The sequence below is a fragment of the Somniosus microcephalus genome, chromosome 18 (genome assembly GCF_052327205.1).
Source record: "Somniosus microcephalus isolate GS21.2 chromosome 18, FLI_Smic_1.0, whole genome shotgun sequence".
Taxonomy (NCBI): domain Eukaryota; kingdom Metazoa; phylum Chordata; class Chondrichthyes; order Squaliformes; family Somniosidae; genus Somniosus; species Somniosus microcephalus.
The window spans coordinates 18,203,443-18,229,290 of NC_141004.1; the positions used below are offsets into that span (position 1 = coordinate 18,203,443).

The 25,848-nt window shown below is 46.5% G+C and overlaps 1 pseudogene; it reads left to right on the plus strand.

Annotated features, from left to right (window-relative positions):
* The first annotated feature begins 701 nt into the window (after positions 1-701).
* The window catches only part of LOC147105065 (guanine nucleotide-binding protein G(t) subunit alpha-2-like), a 98,199-nt pseudogene continuing 73,052 nt past the window's right edge, over positions 702-25,848 (plus strand).

Here is a 25,848-nt window from a genome sequence, read left to right on the forward strand (position 1 = left end):
CCGCCCGACTTTACCGCCCCAAAAGTGGCTATACTGAATTTCTAGGCCTATGAGTCTTTGCTGGAGTTATCTCAGGGTTGTGGGGGGAAGGGCGAGTGGGAATGGGGGTGGGGTGGGAGAAAGAATAAATCACTATTGTTTCTCATTTACATAAATGATCTGGATTCAGAAACTTAATGCAAGCTGGCTAACTTTGGAAATGATACCAAACTAGAAGCGGGCAATGGAATTGAAAGAGGTAGCTCAGGAATTACAGAACGAGTTGGACAAAATATGTAAGTGAGCAGAACAATGGCAGATGAAATTTAATACTGAAAAGGCTAAAGTGCTTCACACAGGAAGGAAAATTGGGAAGCACACATACTCCATGAGTGATGTTGAAATAGCCAAGGATGAGGCGGAGAGAGACCTAGGAGTCTTAGTAGGCTCAACCATAATCACGTCCAGTCAAGGCGGAGCTACAATCAACAATGCCAATAGGATGTTGAACGACATAGCGACAACAGTGCAATACAAGTCAGAGAAGGCAGTGCTGTGGTCAGACTGCACCTTGAATACTGCCTCCAGTGCTGGTCGACAGGAAATAAGGGAAACATTGAAGTTGGGGAGACAGTGAGGAGATGAGCCACGAGCCCAATTCTTTTTGCCAAGAGCTCGGAGGTATGAGGAACAACTGGAGAAGCTTGGGCTTTTCAGCTTAGATGAGACGCCTGAGCGGTGACCTTACAGAGGAGCATAGGATAGTAAATGGTATGGAAAGGGTATGTCTGGAATAATTAATTTAAATTAACCTGCAGAAGGGGCCACAGGTTCAAACCAATCCAAGGTCATTTTAGAACCGATATCAGGAGGTTCTTCACACAAAAAAGAGTCACCAATATATGGCAAAGATTCCCAGATAGACTAGTGGAGGCAAAATTCTGGAATCACTTCTCACTTGGGGAGGGGGGATTTAGAATAGTTCCAAATGGATGGATTAAGGTGGGCCAAATGGCCTTCCCCATCCATAATCATCTTGTGAATTATTTTTTGTTCAGCGTGAATTTGAAAGTCTGACCACATCACACGTCCAATTCTCCTTATTTAAGGAAGGATATACTTGCATTGGAGGCAGTTCAGAGACGATTCACTCAGTTAATTCCAGAGATGAGGAGTTTGACTTATGAAGAAAGGTCGAGCAGGTTGGGCCAATACTCATTGGAATTTAGAAGAATGAGAGGGGATCTTATTGAAACGTACAAGATACTGAGGGGGCTCGACAGGGTAGATGCAGAGAGGATGTTTCCCCTCATGGGGAAATCTAGAACTCGGGGGCACAGTTTCAGAATAAAGGGTCGCCCTTTTAGAACTGAGATGAGGAGGAATTTCTTCTCTCAGAGGGTCGTAAATCTGTGGAATTCTCTGCCCCAGAGAGCCGTGGAGGCTGGGTCATTAAATACATTTAAAGTGGAGATAGACAAATTTTTGCAAGATAAGCGAGTGAAGGGTTATGTGGAGCGGGCAGGGAAGTGGCTTTGAGCCCAAGATCAGCCATGATCTTACTAAATGGCAGAGCAGGCTCGAGGGGCCAAGGGGCCTATTCCTGCTCCTAATTCTTATGTTCTTACGACCTTTCTGCGTCCTTGGTTTGAATTGGATTTCTCTGTTCAGGTGGTTGATCAAACTCTATAATCCCAACTAAGAGATTAGGTTAGAGGAAGGATGATTAGGTCAGAAGAGCAAAGAGGAAAGCTCTGATAGCAGTGCGTGCATGCTTGGACATAAAGTGACTAGCGTGGAACAAGCTGGAGTCCCTGCACAGGCGGCCAAGCTCAGCCCAAACCACTCGCCAGCAAAAATAGCTTTCTTTTTTTTTTCCATCTGAAGGATTTCCATCTGCTACTGCTACTGGAAGTTACAGACGATTCGCAGGTGGGGAGCGGAGCGAGCGCAGAGGACAAGGAGCTAGCCAAGAGGTCAAAGGAACTGGAAAAGAAACTACGGGAAGATGCGGAGAAGAAAGCCAGAACGGTAAAGCTTTCGCTTCTAGGTAATTCAGCTGGGAAACAATCTGAGCAGATTTAAAAGGAAGCCAGGTTGTTAAAAAAAAATTATGAAAGCTTTCAATTTTGCTAATTATGCAAAAGTAAATTCATTTTCTGATTTTTCTTTGTGAATTTGAAATTATATCACAGGGTAAATACCTAAATCAAACCTTTAAAGAAGGCTGAATGAATGTGCGAGAGAGTAAATGACTTTACCATAGAAATTATTAGTTGTGACAGGTGCTGAAGTAACTATTTTATCTGCACCTTTAACCAGTTGGTTATACTGTTTAATGAGGTATCCGATAACATACAATTACTGCACTGCAGTGTGCCACACTATTCAGAACACATGATTAAGTAGGACTTTGGAAACACCTAACTAGTGGAAATGGGGTAAGAATGAAACCCAATAGAGTAGTTAAAAAACAATTGCATTTATATAGCGCCTTTCATGACCTCAGGACGTCCCAAAGCGCTTTACAGCCAATGAAGTATTTTTGGAGTGTAGTCATTGTTGTAATGTAGGAACCACGGTGTAATGATCAATAACATGTCATTCTATAGTGGACACTAGGCGGAGCCGTAGAGCTGTACATAAGACTACACTACCCAGCTGTATATATATTAAGACTACATCACCCATGAGGCACTAGGCTACCCACAATGCAGCAGTCAAGATGGAAGCCTCCACAGATACTGTACCTAGTCCACATGGGCTCAATAAAGTAACTAGCAAAAGCTAGCTGTGTTCATAATAAGAATGTCTATTTATTAATGAACATAAGATGGTACCAGAGTGGTGAAGATCTGCTGAAAATTGTGAAAAGCGACATGGAGAATTTGAAGCCACTAGAGCGTTTGAAACTCACAGAAAAAATCGACTACAATTGGCAGACCTTTAAACAACAATTCGAAATCTACATTGCAGCCATCGGATTCGGTACGAAGCCAGACGCAAGGAAGATAGCGTTGCTGCTTACGGTGGCAGGCCCACAGGCGATAGAGGTATTTAATACATTTGTATTTAATCCAGTTGAGAACAGAGAAAAATTAGAAGATGTGCTAAAAAATTTTGATGCACATTGCTCTCCCAAAAGGAATGAGACATATGAAAGATACACCTTCTGTTCTCGGACACAGCAACAAAATGAGACTTTTGATAGCTTTATAACTGATCTGAAACTGAAAGCACAGACATGTAATTTCTCTGAGCTGAAATCATCCATGATTCGTGACCAGATTGTGTTTGGTATTCATGATAAAAAAATCAGGGAACGTCTGTTGAGAGAAACCAAACTAAATTTGGAAAATGCAGTGAAAATATGCCAAGCCAGCGAGCTAGCTCGAAAGCACGCGAAGACTTTCAGTGAAATCAATGATGATGCGATTGTAATGAGTGATAATGCTGCTGTCGGTGCTGTGTCCTATAAGGGGAAGAAACATGGGCAGAACAGAAATGAAAAGCAAATCGGAGGATGAAATTTTTAAATTGTATACGCTGTGGTTACAAACACCAGTTAAGACAATGCCCAGCATTTGGAAAAATGTGCACAAAGTGTAATGGAAAGAATCACTTTGCCAAACAATGCTTTTCAAAAGTACAAACTAAGAAAGGGCAACGAGTTAATGTAATTGAGGACACTGATTTAAGTGAGACATTTTTTGTAGGAATGGTGTCATGTGACAATATCAAAAAGGATACAGAAAATGTGCAGCCCTCAGAAATGGACAATGCTGAACATAAAGTTAATGCAGTAAAAGAGGACAAATGGATGATCCCACTGCAGGTAAATGGAGCATTAGTTACCTTGAAACTAGACACTGGGGCAAAAGCAAGCTTAATCAGTATGAGTGACATTAACAATATGAAAGAAAAGCCAAAAATACAGAAAAAGTCAGTACTACTGAAGGATTATAATGGACAGAAAATAGATAGCTTAGGTGTATGCAGACTTAAAGTGACAGTCAAAGACAAAGTGCATCATCTCATGTTTTCTGTTGTGGCTGAAAGGCTTGATTCACTACTGGGTGACAAAGCTTGTGAGGACTTAGAACTGGTCAAAAGAGTCTACCATATAAACTGTGCCATAAGCAGACCAGATGACTCAGTGGATTCTGTAGTGAATAATTTCCAGGATGTGTTCAAAGGATTTGGAGTTCTACCATTCACGTACAAGATCCAGCTAAAGGAGGATGCTCAGCCAGTGGTACATGCTCCACGAAGAGTTCCAACACCTCTGCGTGACCGGCTCAAGAATGAACTGGACAGAATGACCACACTAGGAGTCATCAGGAAAGTCGAAGAGCCAACAGACTGGGTTAACTCCATGGTATGTGTAAAGAAAAAGAACAATGATCTAAGAATATGCATGGATCCAAAGGACTTAAATGCAAACATAAAACGTGAACACTACCAGATTCCCAAGCGAGAAGAAATCACCAGTGAAATGTCAGGTGCCAGATACTTTACAAAGCTCGATGCCTCACAAGGATTTTGGCAACTAAAACTGGATGAAGAGAGCACCAAATACTGTACCTTCAACACACCATTTGGCAGGTATTGTTTCCTCAGAATGCCTTTTGGGATAATATCTGCATCTGAAATCTTTCATAGAGCGATGGAACACATAATTGAAGGTCTGGAAGGAGTTCGGGTCTATGTTGATGACATCATCATCTGGGGCTCCACACTGAAAGAACACAATGAGAGACTGACTAAAGTGCTACAGAGCATACGCCGGAATGGACTGAAGCTCAACAAAGCCAAGTGTCAGTTTGGCATCCAGGAAGTCACTTTCCTAGGAGATAATCTATCTGGTAAAGGAATAGAGCCAGATATGGAAAAAGTAAACGCCATACTCAAAATGCCCCGACCCACTGACAAAAAAGGAGTGCTACGCATCATGGGGATGATAAACTTCATTGGAAAGTTCATTCCTAACTTGTCAGCCAAGACAGCCTGTCTGCGAGACCTGCTACATAAAACAAATGAGTTCGCATGGACAGAAAGACATGAACAAGAGTGGATAAACCTCAAAACAGTGCTGACAACCACACCTGTACTCACCTTCTTTGACCCAACCAGAACAAACAAGCAAAGGAACCAATGATAGTAGCTGACATACCAACAGCACCATGGCAAAAGGTTGGTATGGACCTTTTTCATTTAAATGATAAAGACTATCTAATAGTGATTGACTACTAGTCTAACTATCCTGAGATGGCGCTGCTCTCAAGCACCACAGCAAGCAGTGTCATAATGCATGTGAAATCCATCTTTGCCAGACATGGAATTCCCAGGATTGCCGTTAGCGACAATAGTCCGTGCTTCAACTGTAAGGAGTGGCAACAGTTTGCAGCACATTATGACTTTCAGCACATCACATCCAGTCCTTTGTATGCTCAGTCAAATGGTAAGGCAGAGAAAGGTGTTCAAGTTCTCAAGCAGCTACTGAAGAAAGCGACAGAAAGCAAGTCTGATCCTTATCTCGCCCACCGAGCCTCACCTTTAGACTGTGGTTCTTCACCTGCTGAACTACTAATGGGTCGCAAGTTGCGCACCACGCTACCCTGCTGTGCAAAAGAACAGCAAAGTGAGGAACTGAGACAGAGACTTCAACTGTTAAAGCTGAAACAGAAATCATACTATGACAAGTCATCCAAAACTCTAAAACCATTGACAAGGGATGATGTTGTCAGGATTGAGGATCCAGATGCATGGAACAGGAAAGCTACAGTTCTTGAGGAAGTAGGACCAAGGTCATACACTGTTAGAACTGAGGAAGGACAGATTCTCAGGAGGAACCGCCGTTCCCTCCTAAAAACACAAGAGACTATTCAAGACCAGATTGATGACAATGCCGCAACTGCATCTTGTCATTCACCGCCAGAACAATCTCATGAAGACACATCAGACTTACCTGTGTTGAGAAGATCCACACGTGAAGTAAAAGAGCCTGATAGACTTAATCTTTGAGTACAATGTAAAGCTTTGAAAATGTGTTGACTGTTTTGAAAATGTTTATGTTTATAGAGCACTAACAAAAGTGTTACTGATATTATCTTTATTGTTTTCTTGAAAGTTGATTGATATTGATTTTGTTAAACCTCAAAGAAAGGGGGATGTAATGATCAATAACATGTCATTCTATAGTGGCCACTAGGTGGAGTCGTAGAGCTGTGTAGAGCTGTATATAAGACTACACTACCCAGCTGTATATATATTAAGACTACATTACCCATGAGGCACTAGGCTACCCACAATGCAGCAGTCAAGATGGAAGCCTCCACAGATACTGTACCTAGTCCACATGGGCTCAATAAAGTAACTAGCAAAAGCTAGCTGTGTTCATAATAAGAATGTCTATTTATTAATGAACATAAGACACGGCATCAAATTTGCGCACAGCAAGCTCCCACAAACAGCAAGGTGATAACGACCAGATACCACCCTGTTTTAGTGATGTTGGTTGAGCGATAAATATTGACCAGGCCACCGGGGAGAACTCCCCTGGCTCTTTAAAATAGTGCCATGGTAGGCAGTTCAGAGACGATTCACTAGGTTAATTCCAGAGATGAAGGGGTTGTCTTATGAAGAAAGGTTGAGCAGGTTGGGCCTATACTCATTGGAGTTTAGAAGAATGAGAGGTGATCTTATTGAAACATACTGAGGGGGCACGACAAGGTAGATGCAGAGAGGTTGTTTCCCCTTGTGGGGAAATCTAGAACTCGGGGACATAGTTTTAGAATAAAGGGTTGCCCTTTTAGAACTGAGATGAGGAAGAATTTCTTCTCAGAGGGTCGTAAATCTGTGGAATTCTCTGCCCCAGAGAGCTGTGGAGGCTGGGTCATTAAATACGTTTAAGGTAGAGATAGACAGATTTTTGCAAGATAAGGGAATGAAGGGTTATGGGGAGCAGGCAGGGAAGTGGCTTTGAGCCCAAGATCAGCCATGATCTTATTGAATGTCGGAGCAGGCTCGAGGGGCCAAGTGGCCTATTCCTGCTTCTATTTCTTATGTTTACATCCATCCGGGGGGGTGGGGGCAGACTGGGCCTTGGTTTAATGTCTGTTCTAAAGACAGCACTGCACTGGAGCGTCAGCTTAGATTTTGTGCTCAAGTCGCTGGAGTGGGACTTGAACCCACAAAAACCTTTTGATTCAGAGGCGAGAGTGCGCTACCCACTGAGCCACAGCTTACACTTAAATAAAAATACTGTGGTTTAATGTCCTCTCTGCGGGTACCATGAGGATGTGATCAGGCGCTATTTAAATACAAGTTCTTTCCAATCACTACATTTAGCACACCACTTTTTGCGTTAAATTCTGCCTGCGCTATTTTAACATAGTCATCAACCCATTTACAGAATGCATTTGAAAGTATTAAGGACTTGGGTTTAGCGTGAGTTGCTGCTAGTATCTGGCAGCCTCAGTTCTAATTATCCCACTGCTGGCGGCTGTGAGTCCTATTTATCCCATGACCGATGGCCTCCATTCTGTTCTCTTTGTCTTATTCCTGGCAGCCTCTGTTCTGTAGACCCCATGGCCAACAACCTCCGTTGTGTTTATCTCATGGTTCTTTTTCTAGTGAAGTGCCTGCTTTTTAAAAAAAATTATGTATTTGCATATACTCTGGAAGAACAGAGTGACCATGAAATAAGAAAGAAAGACTTGCATTTATATAGCGCCTTTCACAGCCACCAGGTGTCCCAAAGCACTTTACAACCAATGAAGTACTTTTGAAGTGGAGTCACTGTTGTAATGTTGGAAATAAAGGCAGCAATGATGTGTTGATATTGTGTTGTCCATAAGTGTGGCTATGACTAGCCGAACCCATTCATTCAAATGAGATAGATTTCTTTCAGAAAATAGCATTTTGAGATACAGTATATATGAGCATGACACGTGGTGAGTGTAGCATGCTTGGGAGGAACAGATTCCCAATGTTAGGCTCTGTTGTAGACTAATTGATGGAGATTGATTGCTAGGATTAGTCAACCACTCCATTGTCGTCGTATCAGTGTGGTAGAAGGCGAACTAGATAAGACCGTGGTCTTATTGCGTCCAGCAATTCCTATTAAGATGAGTTTGGTGGCATTATAGTAACCATCTGTTGGTATTGAGGATTACTCATTACAGGAAACTCTCGATTTACTGGCACCTAAATAACTGGAAATCTCTGTTAACCGGCAAAATTCAGGAGTAGGTTCAGGTAAGTTTTACTTCATATTAGTGGCCGTTCCTGGATCTGCGGCCCTGTAACCAGGGTTCCTGCACCTGTTGCTATGCAACAGGGATGCTTGGTCTGTGGCCGGGGTTCCTGCACCTGTTGCTATGCAACAGGGAAGCCTGGATCTGTGGCCGTGTACGGGGCTCTCGTACCCTTTAGCTATACCTCCCTGTAATCCGGACTTTTTGATAAACCGGCACCACACCAGCCCCGTCGGTGCCGGATAAAAAAAAGTTTCTTGTACATCCATCTGTCTAGTTGGTTATTTTTGGTCTGTACCCCCAGTGCTGCTACAGCTTGTATGTAAAGGTCACTTTTTCCGACATTTCACCAAGTTAGGACCAACAATGCCAAGCACAATTTGCAGCTGAGTCATGTACTGCGCGCTTATCGCCCATGTCGGTACTTTCAAGGTTGATACTCTGAATGTTGCTGCTGCCCCTCGAACACTGTGCTCACATCTGTTCTGGGAACAGTGGTCGGGAGCGTTTTATGGGATGTGGTCAAAATGCAGCCACAGATAACAGAGCAATTATTTTCCTCCTGTTGCACTTTGCATAATGATCCATCCTTCATTATGTAATTATATTTCTTGCAATCAGCAGTGATACGAATGATCTTATAACTCATCATTAATCTGCACAGCTGAAGAAACCATAATTGAGCACCCTAGGTTAATGATATTTGTTGGTAATTCTTATTCTCAACTCTGTTGGACTCAGTAACTCCTTCCTGACCAGATCTCTCAATAAGGTCAGTGCCTCCAGTTTAAAGCAATGATATTACGGGATAATGCCCTCCAAATTTACAAGGATGATACCAGAAATGCGAAGGTATACACATCAGGAAAGGATGAACAGGCTGGGTCTCTTTTCTCTTGAAAAAAGAAGGCTGAGGGGTGACCTAATAGAGGTCTTTAAAATTATGAAAGGTTTTGATAGAGTGGATACTGAGAGAATGTTTCCACTTGTGGGGAAGAGCATAACTAGAGGCCATCAATATAAGATAGTCACCAAGAAATCAAATAGGGAATTCAGAAGAAACTTCTTTACCCAGAGAGTGGTGAGAATGTGGAACTCGTTACCACCGGGAGTGGTTGAAGCGAATAGTATAGATGCATTTAAGGGAAGGCTGGACAAACATGAGGGAAAAGGGAATAGAGGGTTACGCTGATAGATTTAGATGAGGAAAGACGGGAGGAGGCCCGTGTGGAGCATAAACGCCGGCATGGACTGGTTGGGCCGAATGGCCTGTTTCTGTGCCGTATATCCTATGTAATCCTATGTAAAATGGCCAGATCCTTGCAGTGCCTGTACAAAACATGCCCCCGCCATAATGTACTCAAATAAAGCAAGCTTTGTATTTGGAAAATCCTTTTTTGCTGCATAGAAAATTTTACACTGGAACGTAGGATCAGGAGTAGACCATTCAACCCCTCGCGTCTGTACTGCCATTCAATTAGATCATGGCTGATCTGTACCTCAATTCCATTGACCCAACTTTGCTCCATATCACTTGACACCCTTACCTAACAAAAATCTATCGGTCTCGGTCAATTGAAATCTTCATGACTCAATATCCACAGCGTCTTGGGGGAGCAAGTTCCAGATTTCCACTGCCCTTTGTGTGCAATAAAATGCTTCTTGATTTCACTCCTGAATGGTCTATCTCTAATTTTAAGATTATACCCCCTTGTTCTGGATTCCCCACCAGAGGAAATAGTTCTGTGTATCTGCCCTATCGATTCCCTTTACTATTTGAAACATTTCTATCAGAACAGCCCTCAACCTTTTTTTAAAAATTCGTTTATGGGATGTGGGCGTCGCTGGCAAGGCCAGCATTTATTGCCCATCCCTAATTACCCTCGAGAAGGTGACGGTGAGCCGCCTTCTTGAACCGCTGCAGTCCGTGTGGTGAAGGTACTCCCACAGTGCTGTTAGGGAGGGGGTTCCAGATTTTGACCCAGCGACGATGAAGGATCAGCGATATACTTCTAAGTCAGGATGGTGTGTGACTTGGAGGGGAACTTGGAGGTGATGGTGTTCCCATGCGTCTGCTGCCCTTGTCCTTCTAGGTGGAAGAGGTCACGGGTTTGGGAGGTGCTGCTGAAGAAGCCTTGGTGAGTTGCTGCAGTGCATCTTGTAGATGGTACACACTGCAGCCACGGTGCGCCGGTGGTGGAGAGAGTGAATGTTTAAGGTGGTGGATGGGGTGCCAATCAAGCGGGCTGCTTTGTCCTGGATGGTGTCGAGCTTCTTGAGTGTTGTTGGAGCTGCACTCATCCAGGCAAGTGGAGAGTATTCCATCACACTCCTTACTTGTGCATTGTAGATGGTGGAAAGGCTTTGGAGAGTCAGGAGGTGCGACACTTGCCTGCTAAACTCAACAGAATACAAACCAAGTTTATGGAATCTCAATTTAACCCTTTAATGCCCTGGTATAATTCTGGTGAATCTGCACTGCATTATGTCCAAGCTACTTCTTGTCATGTGAAGCCTCAAGTCCACTGAAATTGTTTGAGGGGTTAACAATATCAGTGGATTTTGGATATCCGGTAATAATGCCCTTAGATTTTCAGAAGGTATTTGACAAAGTTCAGCACCAAGGCTTCAAAAGAAGATATAAAAGGTTCATGGATTGAGCTAGCCAGGTTGAAAGGGGTCTTGGCAATAGAGAGCCAAAGATGGGCTAGGCTTTGTCAGGAGGGAGTAGTGACTAATGAAGCTTCTGTTGTGAATCTTCCATTGTTAAAGCACTCACCAAACATCCAGAGTAAGGTATGATTATTAATGGTGATAATCATCTGGTCACACAGCATAGTGTTAACGTCAAATCGCCCTAAAGCTCAAAAAAAACTGACAATTCAAAGATCAACTATTAAATTAAAAACAGCCCTGAATACAAGCTTGTGACCAGGGCCACTGCTTTACTGTTTTATTCAATAGAATTCAAGGATTTTCAGCAGTGTTTCACATTTCCTCCCCCGCCCCCCACCCTGCCCATGAAAAGTAAAATGTAAAAAGATGGTTTTCGCATCATAGGCAAGAATCAAGGCTTATTGCATCTCACGCTGCAGATATACCCAATCCCTGGGAATTTCTGCGGGGATTCTCCCACTCGGCCACTGTAACCTTGTCAGAAATCTTGGCTAGATGCGCAAACGAGGTTTCCACTGATCTTTTGCTGGGGCGACAGTGGGCGCGCGGGAGAATCCCCAAGCAAAGTCCCTGCGAGGATATTCATCACTTGTACTGCAGGGAAGTGAAGTCCTCAAAAATGCATTTTTTATGGTGGTGGATTAAAACAAATTTTGAAGGGGAAATGTGTGCGCAGAAAATGCAAGGGGGATTTCCCGAGACAGTGGGTTGGACATTTCTCCCCCTCCCTTTTTTGGGTGCATTTTGAATTATAATATAATTCAGCCTTGATGCTTAAAAAAAATTATTCTAGAAGGGTTACAGATATTGTAAAATATGAAATGCAGTACCTATAACAAGTCACAATGGGCTCTTGATTTTTGTGCCTCCGGACATAGTGTTTAACTAACTTGATCGAGTATTTTGGTGAGGTAACAGAGAGGGTTGATGAGGGCAGTGCGGTTGACATGGTGTACATGGACTTCCAAAAGGCGTTCGACAAAGTGCCACATAATAGGCTTGTCAGCAAAGTTGAAGCCCATGGAATAAAAGTGTCAGGGGCAGCATGGATACGAAATTGGCTACGTGACAGGAAACAGAGAGTAGTGGTGAACAGTTGTTTTTCGGACTGGGGGAAGGTATACAGTGGTATTACCCAGGGGTCGGTTTCTAGGACCACTGCTTTTCTTGATATATATTAATGACTTGGATGTGGGTGTACAGGGCACAATTTCAAAATTTGCAGATGACACAAAACTTGGAAGTATAGTGAACAGTGAAGAGGATAGTGATAGACTTCAAGAGGACACAGATAGGCTGGTGGAATGGGCGAACATGTGGCAGATGAAATTTAACGCAGAAAAGTGGGAAGTGATACATTTTGGTAGAAAGAATGAGGAAAGGAAATATAAACTAAAGGGTACAATCCTAAAGGGGGTGCACGAACAGAGGGACCTGGGGGTATATGTGCACAAATCGTTGAAGGTGGCAGGGCAGGCTGAGAAAGCAGTTAAAAAGGCTTATGGGATCCTTGGCTTCATGAATAGAGGTATAGGCCTAGAAATTCGGTATAGCCGCGTTTGGGGCGCTAGTTCTGGCGATGCGCAAAGTTTAGTGGCAGGCGCAATTTAGCGCCACCTAGCGCGATATTGGGTTGCAGCGCCCCTAAAGGTGATTGCGGCGCTAAATCAGGCGCTGCACGCTACTCTTAAGGCGCTAACCCGGCGGTGCAACTCAATTTCGCGGCCGCGGGGCGCAGCGAGGGTGCTGTCAATAATCACTTTCCCTGAGACACACTGGCGCTGGCCAGCTCTTAAAGGGGCAGGTCAATTGGCATCACCAGACACACTCACTGCCTTGTAGGCCTTCAAAGCGGTGGGAGCCTACTTGTGGCGCACCAGCCTAGCAAGACATGGAAAGGGTGAGGCAGAGGGCGGAACGCCTCACTGATGGGGCATTGGATGCTTTGGTTGGCGCAGTGGAATCAAGGCCAAGGAAGATGGTCGGAATGTGATTTATGTTTTGGACAGTCTCCCGGGTGTGAGAGGCAGTTATGTGTCATTGTATTAGTTTTGCTTTCTGTTGCCATAGCTTTCTCATCTTTGAAGGAACCACGTTTTGTGTAATGAAACACTTTCTTCATTTACAATGGCCATGCCTTCCATTTACATGCATCTTGCCCTTCACAGGCTTGGGGGTATCAGACTGGTTCCATTCCTGTTCTTGGAGTGGCAGCAAGCATTCCATGAGAGGGGCCTAGAAGCTACTTCTGATCAGCCTCTGACGCGCAGCCTGAGAAGAGCCGCTCGCGTAGAAGTTCAGGCCAGCAGGCATCTTCTCAGCCACCGACAGAGGTGTCCTGCACCTTATCTGAGGCTGCAGATCTGGCTGAAGCAGCTGGCACAGCTCAGTCACCACCTCCTTTCCAAATCACAGCCTTCTGACACACTGCTTCTCCGGCATGTTCATGTAGGAAAACTGCTGTCGGAAAACCCTGCCAGCGTAAGGTCTGCTGTGGCGATGTCTGTTGGCCCTCCTCCGTCTGGCCATGCCCGCCCCCCCCTCTCCCAGCGTCTCAGTGCCCTTTCCAGATGATTCAGCAGCAGGACGTACCCCTCCAATGCAGCCCCCATAATAAGTGCCCATAGGAAGGTTCCCCGTTGTCAAGGCTCACCAACAGCAAGGTGATGGTCAGAAGGCTGAAGATCATCTGCCTGCGCTGGCTCAGTGGTCAAATGGCTCTCCGTGTACAGCTCAGCAACTCTTTGTAGCTCTCGAGGAAGTTGTGCTCCAAAAATGGCTGCCGCTTTTAAACCAGTAAAAGTGACCACAAAGCTCTCGGATCGTCATCATAATAAAAAAAGACCCACAGCTGGTTCACCAATGCCCTTCGGGGAAGGAAACTCGCCGTCCTTACCCGGTCTGGCCTATATGTGACTTCCATACCACACCAATGTGGTTGACTCTTAACCAATGCTGCCTTCTAATTTTTTTTTTTCTGTGCGGGCCCTTTAAATTTGCTGCGCACCTTAGGCGGAACATTGCTCTTAACTGCCCTCTGAAGTGGCCTAGAAAACCACCCATTGTACAGAGCAACTGGGGGTGGCAATAAATGCCGGCCTTGCCAGCGACAGCCAGATCCAGAGAATTCGTTTTTTTTAATTTTTTTTATAAAAGTACAATGTTGACTAACTTTAGTATCTCCCAATAGACTGTGCAGTACAGCGCTATCCTGGTTGCCATAGCTTCTGTATTTGCTACTACCCAGAATGTAAGATCATCAAATGGGAATGGCTGTCCGTACTGTAATATTAGTTATTATAGCGTCATGTGTTGTCTGGATTGCAGCATCTCCAGCTAAAGTGTAGAGTACTGATCATGCTGTGATATCCCAGTACATTCAGTGCTACTTAAAACCAAAAATAGTACAGCGTGAGCTGGTGCTATCCTGAAATGTGCAGAATTGGCAGGCTCTCAGCGGAGTCCGAAGGTTCATGCCCCACTTCGTGACTTGGAAACATGTCTTGTTTGACAGTTAAGTGCAATACTGAGGAAGTGCTGCATTGTGTCCTTTGGATGAGATGTTAAATCAAGGCCTTGTTCAGATGGAAGTAAAAAAGGTTCCATGACATAGTACTATTGACACCATCATGTATGGTGGCATCTGCTCAATGAATGCACTCCTATACCAACAGTAATATCTCCCAGTGTTTGTAATGTTACCAGACTACAGTATCTCAAAATGGGTATAGTATTATCACAGAAATCATAGAAACCCCACAGTGCAGATAGAGGCCATTTCGGCCCATCGAACCTGCACCGACACATATCCCACCCGATCCCCGTAACCCCTACAACACATATCCCACCCTATCCCCGTAACCCCACGTATTTAATCCCCCTAACACTAAGGGTCAATTTATCATAGCCAATCAACCTAACCCGCACATCTTTGGACTGTGGGAGGAAACCGGAGCACCCGGAGGAAACCCACGCAAACACGGGGAGAATGTGCAAACTCCACACAGACAGTCACCCGAGGCCGGATTCGAACCCGGGTCCCTGGCGCTGTGAGGCAACAGTGCTAACCACTATGCCACCGTCCTGTCCATAGTGTCTCCTCATGGGCACAGTACCATCTCTGTACAGTATCTCCCTGTTGTGTCCGTCAGTAGTAAGACACAGACTGCAGGAGAACGGTACAACAGGTGTTTACTCAACATGGCTCACTCTGGAACTGAACTGTACAGATTACTACTCAGTGCTATAGACAGGTGTGGTCACTGCCAGTACTACAGTATACATGAGCTGTAAAAAGTAGTTCCCCCCTTAAAAGGTATATACATTACAATTCCTCCCCTTTTAGATTAACAGTACCATAACACTCATTTAACAATTAAATATCAAACTAATTACAATTAACACTTTTAATATACAACGTTAGCTGAAAATAGTCCATTTATATATTCAGTCTTTGGGGAGGCTTTCTGATCCTTTCTGGATAGCGCCTTTCCCGAGTGTCTCGCTCTTGGTGCGGAGGCGATTCTGGCACCCTGTCGTCGGTTGGGTCATCAGCTTCCGATGCTACTGTTTCTGGGGTAGATGCGACCTGTACGTAGGGTTCCTCACCAGGTATGTATGGGCGAGGCATGGGGTTGACTTGTTCCTGTGACTCTAGGATCTGGTCAGCATGGCATCTCTGTGGTAAACCACTGTTACCGTTCACATTCGTTCACTATTGTTACACTGTTGTTATCACTGTTTACACTGTTGTTATCACTACACAAGGTTACCTCTTGCCACGCACGCTGTTATACCTAGGCATACCTCAGCTGACTCCGCCCATGGCTCCGCCTGCTTGCCCAGGTATAAAGGTGACCGCTTGGCTAGTATTCTTCCTTGTTGGAACCGATCACCCACGAGGGTGGGCTCTGTTATTTAGCCAATAAAAATCTATAGTTACTATCTTAACTCGTCGCTTTTCATGGAATGAATTGATAGGTATATCAATCTCATGATGTTCTCCCCAACATCCACTGTGTACATTAGTGGGCCCTGCCGTGTGCATATCTTTCCTGGCTGCCATTTTTCTGTTCGGTAGTCGCGGGCCAAGACTGGTTGCCCTACATTGAAGCTCCTTGTTGGCTTCTCATGGATGTGCTGGAATTGCTTACTCTCAACATCTCTTCGTACGTTTGGTCTGAGCAAGTCCAGGCGAGATCTTAACCTTCGGTTAAAGAACATCATGGCCGGGGCCTGGTTGGTGACTGCATGTGTCGCATTCCGGTAGGCGAACAGGAAATTGTCCACCTTATGCTGCAGTGGAATGTTGTCATTGTACATAGCCTTTATTGCCTTCTTAAAAGGTTTGCACGAACCTCTCAGCCAATCCATTTGTGGCTGGATGATACGGGGCGGATGTGTAATGCCTTACCCCATTCTTCTTCATAAACCTCCGGAACTCTTCGGACACAAACTGTGGTCCGTTATCGGAGCAAATCTGTTCTGGCAAGCCGTTCCTGGCAAAAATGGTCCGTAGAACTGCAATAGTTTTCTCCGTGGTGGTGGAGGACATTTTGATGACCTCAGGCCATTTCGAGTGCGCATCCACGGCTATTAAAAACATTGAGTCCATGAATGGACCAGCAAAATCAATATGCACCTGTTGCCATGGAGATGAGGGCCACTCCCATGGGTGTAGAGGGGCATGTGGTGGTGCATTTTGGACTTTCTGGCATCCTGAGCAGCTCTTGGTCAGGTCCTCGATTTGTTTATCGATTCCCGGCCACCACACATAAGCCCCGGCAAGGCTTTTCATTTTTACCCCTCCCAGATGACCCTCATTGAGCACTCTATCCCTTAACTTGGGTGGAATTACCACGCCGGATCCACACATCAAGGTCCCCCGGCACACTGACAGCTGTTCTCTCCTTGTCGTGAATGCTGGCAGTGAGTCGCCATGTGCCGGCCATCCCTTCACCGTCAAATCATATACCCGAGAGAGTGTCGGGTCATTTCGGGTCTCCTTTTCTATACGAGCGTTAGTTACCGGTAGGTATTCAACTATAGTCGAATGAAATATTTCGACAGGATCCACTGCTGGTGCTTCCTCCGCAGTAGGCAGTGGCAGGCGTGATAGCCCATCAGCATTTCCATGCTGTTTCGTGCCCTTATATTCAATCTCATAGTGGTGCGCCCCTAGAAAGAGTGACCATCTTTGTAGTCGTTGCACAGTCATCACCGGAACGCCCTTCTTCGGACTAAAAATGGAGACAAGAGGCTGGTGGTCAGTCAGCAAGGTGAATTTCTGCCCATGCAGATAGTGATTGAACTTTTTCACTCCCCACACTCGGCTGAGGGCCTCCCTGTCAATCTGGGCGTAGTTACGCTCGGCTGAGGTTAGTGATCGTGACGCAAAGGCTACTGGCCTCTCTGAGCCGTCCGAGAATTTGTGCGACAGCACCGCTCCAATGCCGTAGGGTGACGCATCACACGCCAACCGAATTGGTAGTGCTGGGTTGAAATGGGCCAATACCTCTTTCGATGTGATTAGTGTTTTGCTCTTCTGGAAAGCTCGTTTACATTCGCCACTCCACTTCCATGGCACTCCAGTTTGCAGTAGGGTGTTCAGTGGGTGTAGTATTGTAGACAAATTTGGCAAGAACTTATGGTAGTAGTTTACCAGCCCGAGGAACGACCTCAGTTGTGACACGTTTTCCGGTGCTGGAGCCTTGACTACTGCCTCAATCTTCTCTGGGGACTTATGTAACCCCTCTTTATCGATAACGTGGCCACAATACGAGATCGTTTTTTTTTTTTTTTTTTTTTAAACTCGCATTTGGGGCGGTTAGCTCCGAGCTCATATTCCTGCAATCTAGTGAGCACCTGCTCCAGGTTGGCGATGTGATCACTGTCATTTTCGCCCGTGACCAGGATGTCGTCCAAATAACACTGGGTCCCTGGGATCCCTTGCAGGACTTGTTCCATTGCCCTTTGCCAAATAGCCGGAGCTGATGCTACCCCGAATACCAGCCAGTTGTATTGGTAGAGACCTTTATGGGTGTTGATTGTGAGGTATTTTTTTGATGCTTCTTCTACCTCCATTTGCAGATATGCCTGGGCCAGATCAATCTTAGTGAAGCATTTCCCTCCAGATAGCGAGGCGAAAATATCTTCAATCCGCGGAAGTGGATATTGCACGGTGTGAAGGACTGGGTTCACTGTTACCTTAAAGTCCCCACAGATGCGAACCTTCCTTGGTTCCCCAGGCGTGCTGCTCAATGACTTTTTCATCACAGGGACGATGGGTGTAGCCCACTCGCTCCAGTCTACCTTGGACAGTACTCCTGAACGTTCCAAACTCTCCAGCTCTGCTTCGACAGCTGGGCGGATCGCATAAGGTACCGGTCTGGCCTTAAAAGATGTTGGGCTTGCGTTTTCTTCGATTTTAATTGTTGCTGTCATGCCTTTTAGTGTTCCGAGTCCTTGCTGGAACACTTCTTGCGTGTCGGTTAGGATCTTTGACAGTCGCCCAGGTGTGACGTCGTCATCCTTTTTGGCAGTCACAGTCAGTGCTTGTATGGAATGCCAATCCAGCTGTATTTTCCGGATCCATTCACATCCCAGTAATGGTGGTCCTCCATCTTGCAATACATACAGGTCTAGTTTTGGTGTTTCCTTACCGTTATATATAACGGTCACCCTTATTTTTCCTTTGGGGTAGACTTTTGCCCCGTGTACGTCTTCAAAATAATTTTTGTGTCTCTCAAGGGTATGTGTGAGAATAGCCGCTCGTAGTCCCATCGGTTTATGACTGTTAGGGCTGATCCTGTGTCCAATTCCATTTTTACCTGGACTCCTGCTATCTTGAGAGTGACCCAAATGGTTCGGTGATCCTCCGTTTTGATCACATTATGTAGTTTCAGACAACTCAGCTCCCTGCTTTCGGAGTCAGTATCACTCTTTTGTTCATCTGAACTATTCTCCGTCACCTTATGTACCTTCTTGTACTTTTTTTTTTGGAGATTTCTTATTGCTGGTTTTCTTTCCCGACCTGCACTCTCGTGCTATGCGTCCTACTTTTCCACACTGTCTGCACACTTTGTCTTTGAACCAGCAATCATTGTGGTCGTGTGTTGTTCTGCCACAGCGATAGCACTTCTCTGTTCTGTATGACATTTCGTTTGTGCCATATTCTCGCGGGCTCTGTTGTATCTCTGCAGCGCCCCGTGCTGCTGCTTCATATGATACCGCAATGCTGAAAGCCTTGTCCATCGTAAGGTCCTTTTCAGATAAAAGCCATTTCTGGGTTCCTTCACTTTGAAGCCCACACACAAACTTGTCCCTTAAGGTATCTGCCAGTCCCGTTCCAAACTGGCAGTGTTTCGATAGTTTGCGCAGTTCTGTTAAATATTCAGCATTGCTTTCATCCTTATGCTGGTTCCGTTTGTGAAACTTGAATCTTTCTGCTATCAGCAGCGATGTGGGGTTTAAATGTTCCTGTAGTATCGTCACTATGTCTCCAAAACTCTTTTCCACTGGCTTCGCTGGGGTTACTAGATTTCGTAATAAGCCATACGTCTTTGCACCCATTAAATTTAACAATACCAGCGCTTTCTTGTCATCTGACACCTCATTTGCCTTGCAGTATACCTCTATTCGTTCAACATATGTAGTCCAATCTTCGACTTCATTGTCAAATGCGGTGATACTGCCACTCTTCGGCATTTTGGGTGTGGTTTAAGATGGCTTAAAACAGCGTCTCCCGCGCTTTCCTTCCTCCCCTGCTGCTGCCAACACCGCTCTCGGCGGTCCTCATGGCAATGGCGGTGCCCTGTAGGTTTCGCGCGCTTCTCCTGCGCTGCTGCCAACGCCGCTCTCGGCGGTCCTCGTGGCAATGGCGGCGCCTCGCGAGTTTCTGCGCGTCTCTCTCCTTCTCCTCGACATTGCTCGGCCCCTGAACACCAGCTGCGCCCTGTGCGCTCTGCCCTCTCTCTCTCTCTCTCTCTCCCGTCGACGCTGCTCGGCCCTTTGCTGTGCCGCTCGGTCGGGCTCTAGCCCGCCGCTGTCCAGGAAGGGTCTGCGCACTACCTGTTGCCAGCCCGTTTCGCTGGACCACCGCGACTGGAAAGCCAAACCTAGCTCTCAACAGCCTCCCCCGCAATTCTCGAGTCTCTGCTGGATGACTGGCGGTTGCCCATGGTGGACGCCCGTGTCTCTGGCCTTGACCTCCAATCTACTTGTCTCCAGGAATGAATCCCTGGGAGGTGATGCAGGTAGGATCGAATTTGCCTCGTCGCCAATGTTGTGTCCGTCAGTAGTAAGACACAGACTGCAGGAGAACGGTACAACTGGTGCTTACTCAACGTGGCTCACTCTGGAACTGAACTGTACAGATTACTACTCAGTGCTATATACAGGTGTGGTCACTGCCGGTACTACAGTATACATGAGCTGTGAAAAGTAGTTCCCCCCTTAAAAGGTATATACATTACACTCCCAATAGGGAAAGTGATATCCACATGCAGTGACTCCTATTATAAGAAAGAGAAAAATAACTTGCATTTATATAGCACCTTTCATGACCTCGGAGTCCCAAAGTGCTTCACAGCCAATGAAGTACTTTTTTTTTTAAACTGTAGTCACTATTGGAATGTAGGGCAATGCGGCAGCCAATTTGGGCACAGCAAAGTCCCACAAACAGCAATAAGATAAATTACTAGATATTCTTCTGTTGTTTGAGGGATCATGTTGGCCAGAACAATGGGAGAACTCCCCTGCTCTTTATTGAACAGTGCCGTGGGATCTTTTGTATCCACCCAAGCAGGCAGATGGGGCCTCGGTTTAATGTCTCTTCTGAAAGATGTCCCCTCCGACAATGCAACACTCCCTCAGCACTGCACAGAAGTGTCAGCCTAGATAATGTGCTGAAGGCTCTGGAGTGGGTGTAATGGTATCCATATACAGTATCTTCTAACGATTACCATATTATCCTGTCAATAGTGTCTCCCACTGGGCATTGTGACATCTAATCTGCATTACAGAATTGTGACATCTCATCTGCATGGACAGAATGGATTCCCAGCCACAGCTCTTCCAGTGGGTATAACAGAAAGCATGGGGGCAGAGCTATTGGGCCGTATTTTGCGACCCCTGCGGGTGCGCACACGTCCGTAGGGGCCGTGCTAGCTCCGGGTTTAGGCGTGCGAAATCCGGAACTTGTGGTCCGCCCGCATCCCCGGGAGATGGTCCTCCGCGAGCGGAGAGTTGTGCTATTTGCCCAACTTCCGCCCGCTGAATGCCCGTGAAATTCTTACGCCTGGTAAAAGCAGACGGAAGGCCTGCTTTTAGCAGCTTAAGAGTTTAAAAAATAGAAAAATAAAATGTTATCACTCATTTATACATTAAAAACCCTAACAAATAAGGAAAGTTTATTTTTAGCCCCGTTAAAACAACAATTTAATTTTTTGAATTTAAAAAAATTAAATGGCATTTTAATTCATTTAAAATATGTAATAAAAAATGTATTTCATGTGTTCGTGTATTTTTTAAGTGATCCCCATTCATACTAATGGGGGAAAAAATTGGGATGCTTTGCGCCCCTAAGAGGGCGCTAACGGGGCGCAAAGCAACTAGCGCCCGGGCGCGGCGTGGCCCTCACCTCCCGCGAAATTCAGCAGCAGGTTAGCGCCAGCGCTAACCGGTAGCGCCCCATGGCGCTGCACCGCCGGCGATGACATCACCGTGCGCAGTGCCCCGCTCGCGATCTTCAGGAGCGCCCCGACTTACCACCAGACGCTATGTCCGACGGGGTCAGGGGGTCCTACCTCTGGCTGCGAGGGCGCAATTTAAAGGCGAGGTGCAGGACGGCCATTTTTGTTGCTGCCAGCACCTGCCTGCGCTCTCATCCCTGGCCTCCTGAACGCCCCACCCCCGCGGAGTACCGGCCGCACTCCAAGAGTCCGGCACGTCTCTTCTGCCGGCATTCCTGATCCCCGGGGGCCCAGCTGGGCCCTGGGTCATGCTGCAGAAGGCCCCTCCCCTTTAAGAAGGGGAGGAAGGCCTGCAATACTGCGGCGCTTCCAGTAGTGCCCGCTTCCCTCTTGGGGCACAACCACTCAATTTCCGGTGTGGGGGCGCTACTTTTAGCGCCCCGGCGAAGTTAGCGCCCCAAATGGTGGCGCTACTCAATTTTTAGCCCATGGGGTTTCTGTATGAATGGGGATTCAATTCTTTTAATGGTTGGACTGGCCCACATGATCCCAGGGGTGCTTGCGAACCACCTACGCCCCTGGGATACTTGGGCCTCTGCCTGCGCAGACCCAGAGAGGCCCAGGACCGCAAGCCTCCACGCCTCCCGGACCACCAGGTAAATACGTTGATATTTTACAGGCCGGAGGCGTCCGCCCGCGGGAAGCCTCCGTTCGCTAATGTTGGGCCATTATATTGAGCAGAGATGCGTTCTGGCGCAGGATCGGTAGACGGGCTTAGCGTAATTACATGGGTGACATACTTGCACCCGAGTTTGCTTGATCCTTTATGCTGGGTATTTGCTTTACATCCCGATTATGTGTGCCTCTGGGCACAAATATACAGGAAATGTCACCCCATAGTGTTAACAAGGCTATGCTGTCCCCATGAGGGACACGGTGATTGATATTCATTCAGCTCTAGAGGTGCAAACCGTGTCGTCCAATATTGCAAAACCAAAGAGTTACATACATTAAAGGACAAGGGCAGCAGGCGCATGGGAACACCACCACATCCACGTTTCCCTCCAAGTCACACACCATCCTGACTTGGAAATATATCACCAATCCTTCATCGTCGCTGGGTCAATATCCTGGATCTCCCTCCCTAACAGCACTGTGAGAGCACCCTCACTACACGGACTGCAGCGGTTCAAGAAGGCGGCTCACCACTCCCTTCAAGGGCAACTAGGGATGGGCAATAAATGCCGGCCTTGCCAGCGACGCCCACATCCCATGAACAAATTTTAAAAAGTCGCTGTTGTAATGTAGGAAACGCAGCAGCCAATTTGCGCACAGCAAGCTCCCACAAACAGCAATGTGATAATGACCGGATAATCTGGGTTTTTAGTGACGTTGGTTGAGGGATAAATATTGGCCCAGGACACCAGGGAGAACTCCCCTGCTCTTCTTCAAAATAGTGCCATGGAATCTTTGATGTCCACCTGAGAGAGCAGACAGGGCCTCGGTTTAACATCTCATCCGATTATTATTTGAATGGCAATAGATTGGGAGAAGGGGAAGTGTAAAGAGACCTGGGTGTCCTTGTGCATGCAGGTGCAGCAGGCGGTTAAGAAGGCAAATGGTATGTTGGCCTTCGTAGCAAGAGGGTTCGAGTACAGGAACAAGGATGTCTTGCTACAGTTGTACAGGGCCTTGGTGAGACCGCACCTTGAGTATTGTGTGCAGTTTTGGTCACCTTACCTGAGGAAAGACGTTCTTGCCATGGAGGGAGTGCAGCGAAGATTCACCAGGCTGATACCTGGGATGGCAGGAATGACGTATGAGGAGAGATTGTGTCGATTGGGCTTATACTCACTGGAGTTTAGAAGATTGAGAGGGGATCTCAATCTGGACAGACTAGATGCAGGAAGGATGTTTCTGATGGCCGGGGAGTCCAGAACCAGGGGTCATAGTCTAAGGATAAGGGGTAAGCCATTTAGGACTGAAATGAGGAGGAATTTCTTCACCCAGAGAATGGTGAACCTGTGGAATTCTCTGCCACAGAGGGCGGTGGAGGCCAGTTCATTAAATATATTCAAGAAAGAGTTGGATATATTTCTTGAGGCTAAAGGGATCAAGGGATATGGGGAAAAGGCAGGGACAGGGTACTGAATTTGGATGATCAGCCATGATCACATTGAATGGCGGAGCAGGCTCGAAGGGCCGAATGGCCGACTCCTGCTCCTATCTTCTATGTTTCTATGTTTCTATCCAAAAGGCGGCCCCTCGGACAGTGCAGCACTCCCTCAGCACTGCACTGGAGTGTCAGCCTAGATCTTTATAAAGGCAAGCTCTTTATTTCCAGCTCTGCTAAATGAGAGGGACACCGAGAGCCCTTCCAGTCTTTCTCTTCTGTTTTTTGACAACCTGTGATTTCTATTTTCTTCCATCACAGGGAAACAGTTTTGATGTTCAATGGCATTTTTGGAAATAAATCCTGAATGGGTTCAGTATTTGTCAAAATCTCAGTATTACTGCAGCTTTAGATCAGTTTGCACTGAGTGTTAGTTACTTCTCCTTTTGGGCAGTGTCCAATTGACTCGATTGTGATTAGACCTTCTAAGCCCCTCAGACCAATTCAGATCTCATTCTTCAACTTTTGAAGCCAATAGTTGGAGCCAGCGTTTGGAGTCATAGGGCTGGATTTTGCCGAACCTGTCGGGAAGAAGGCGGGACTTCCCCTTTCGGGTTTTTGACCCGCCTACTTCGACGTCCGGCCAATCCGCGCGATTTTCCCTTGATTGACCTTGTTGAGCCCGCCCAGCGGGCTCAGCAGGCCAATTAAGGGCCACCCGGCAACAGGTGACATCACAGACTGAAATTAAGGGCCACCCGGCAACAGGTGACGTCACAGACTGAAATTTCATCTGTCAAGAGTTCTTTGACAGATGAAATATCAATGTTTCACAGCTGTTTGAAGCTGTCAAACACTGACAGTCTGAGTTCTAAGCTGACTCAGTTAGAACTCTTACCGGCACTCAAAGCTGAAGGCTGTCACTTTTCACAGATCGCAGCCGTTCAGCTTTAAGTACCGGCTGAGTGATGCGCTCCCGACGGCTACAGGAAGAAAGGCTGTTAAGGGAAGTACAGGTAAGTATAAGTTCTTTACACTCTTTAGACACACCAAACACACTTACGTTTGCACTCATGCACCCATCACTCACCTGAGCGCCGACATCGCGACCCCTCCAACTCCTTCAACCCGACGGCCCGCCTGCTCTACCTGGCGTGGTTTGGAGCCGTCGGGAAACCCACATGAAACCCCTCAAAATAGGGATTAGGCTAAAAACTGCCTGTTAACAGGCAGTTAATTGGCACTAATCCCTTCCCGCCTGGTTTCGGCGGGTCCCAGTGCGGGGCGGGTACCCGCCGCCCCTGAAACTTACGTGGGGCGGGGTTTTGGGCGGGATGGTGGCGGGACCCCCAAATTTGGGATTTCCCCCCCCTCCCCACACGTCTGAAACCCCGCCTGACGGCTCCCCGAAAATCTAGCCCTAATGTACATACATAATAGAAAGTCAGCCAAAGGCCAACTGCTCAATCGAGCCCATCCCAGTCTGAAATGGTGTAGCTTCCGCACACCATCACCCTCTTTTCCCCTGCATCCCCTCCACCGCCAAGCAATCTCCTGGGAGAGGAAACAAAACAGTGGTAGTGACAGGGATTGGAACTCCCCCCAATCCAAGCACCCAGGGTCAACATCAAACAATCCAAGGGTCAGACACAGCATAGCCAGATGTAGAGTAAAACTCCCTCTACTGTGCCCCAACAATGTTTTTTTTTTTTATTCGTTCCTGGGATGTGGACGTCACTGGCAAGGACGTCATTGCCCATCCCTAGTTGTCCTTGAGAAGGTGGTGGTGAGCCGCCTTCTTGAAGCACTGCAGTCCGTGTGCTGAAGGTACTCCCACAGTGCTGTTAGGGAGGGAGTTCCAGGATTTTGACCCAGCGCCGATGAAGGAACGGAAATACATTTCCAAGTCAGGATGGTGTGTGACTTGGAGAGGAACTTGGAGATGATGGTGTTCCCTTGCGCCTGCTGCCCTTGTCCTTTAATGTATATAACTCTTTGAATGGTTTTGTAATATTGGACGACACGGTTTGCACCTCTAGAGTTGAATGAATATCAATCACTGTGTCCCTCATGGGGACAGCATAGTCTTGTTAACAGCATAGTCTCTGTCAAAATCCTGGAACTCCCTACC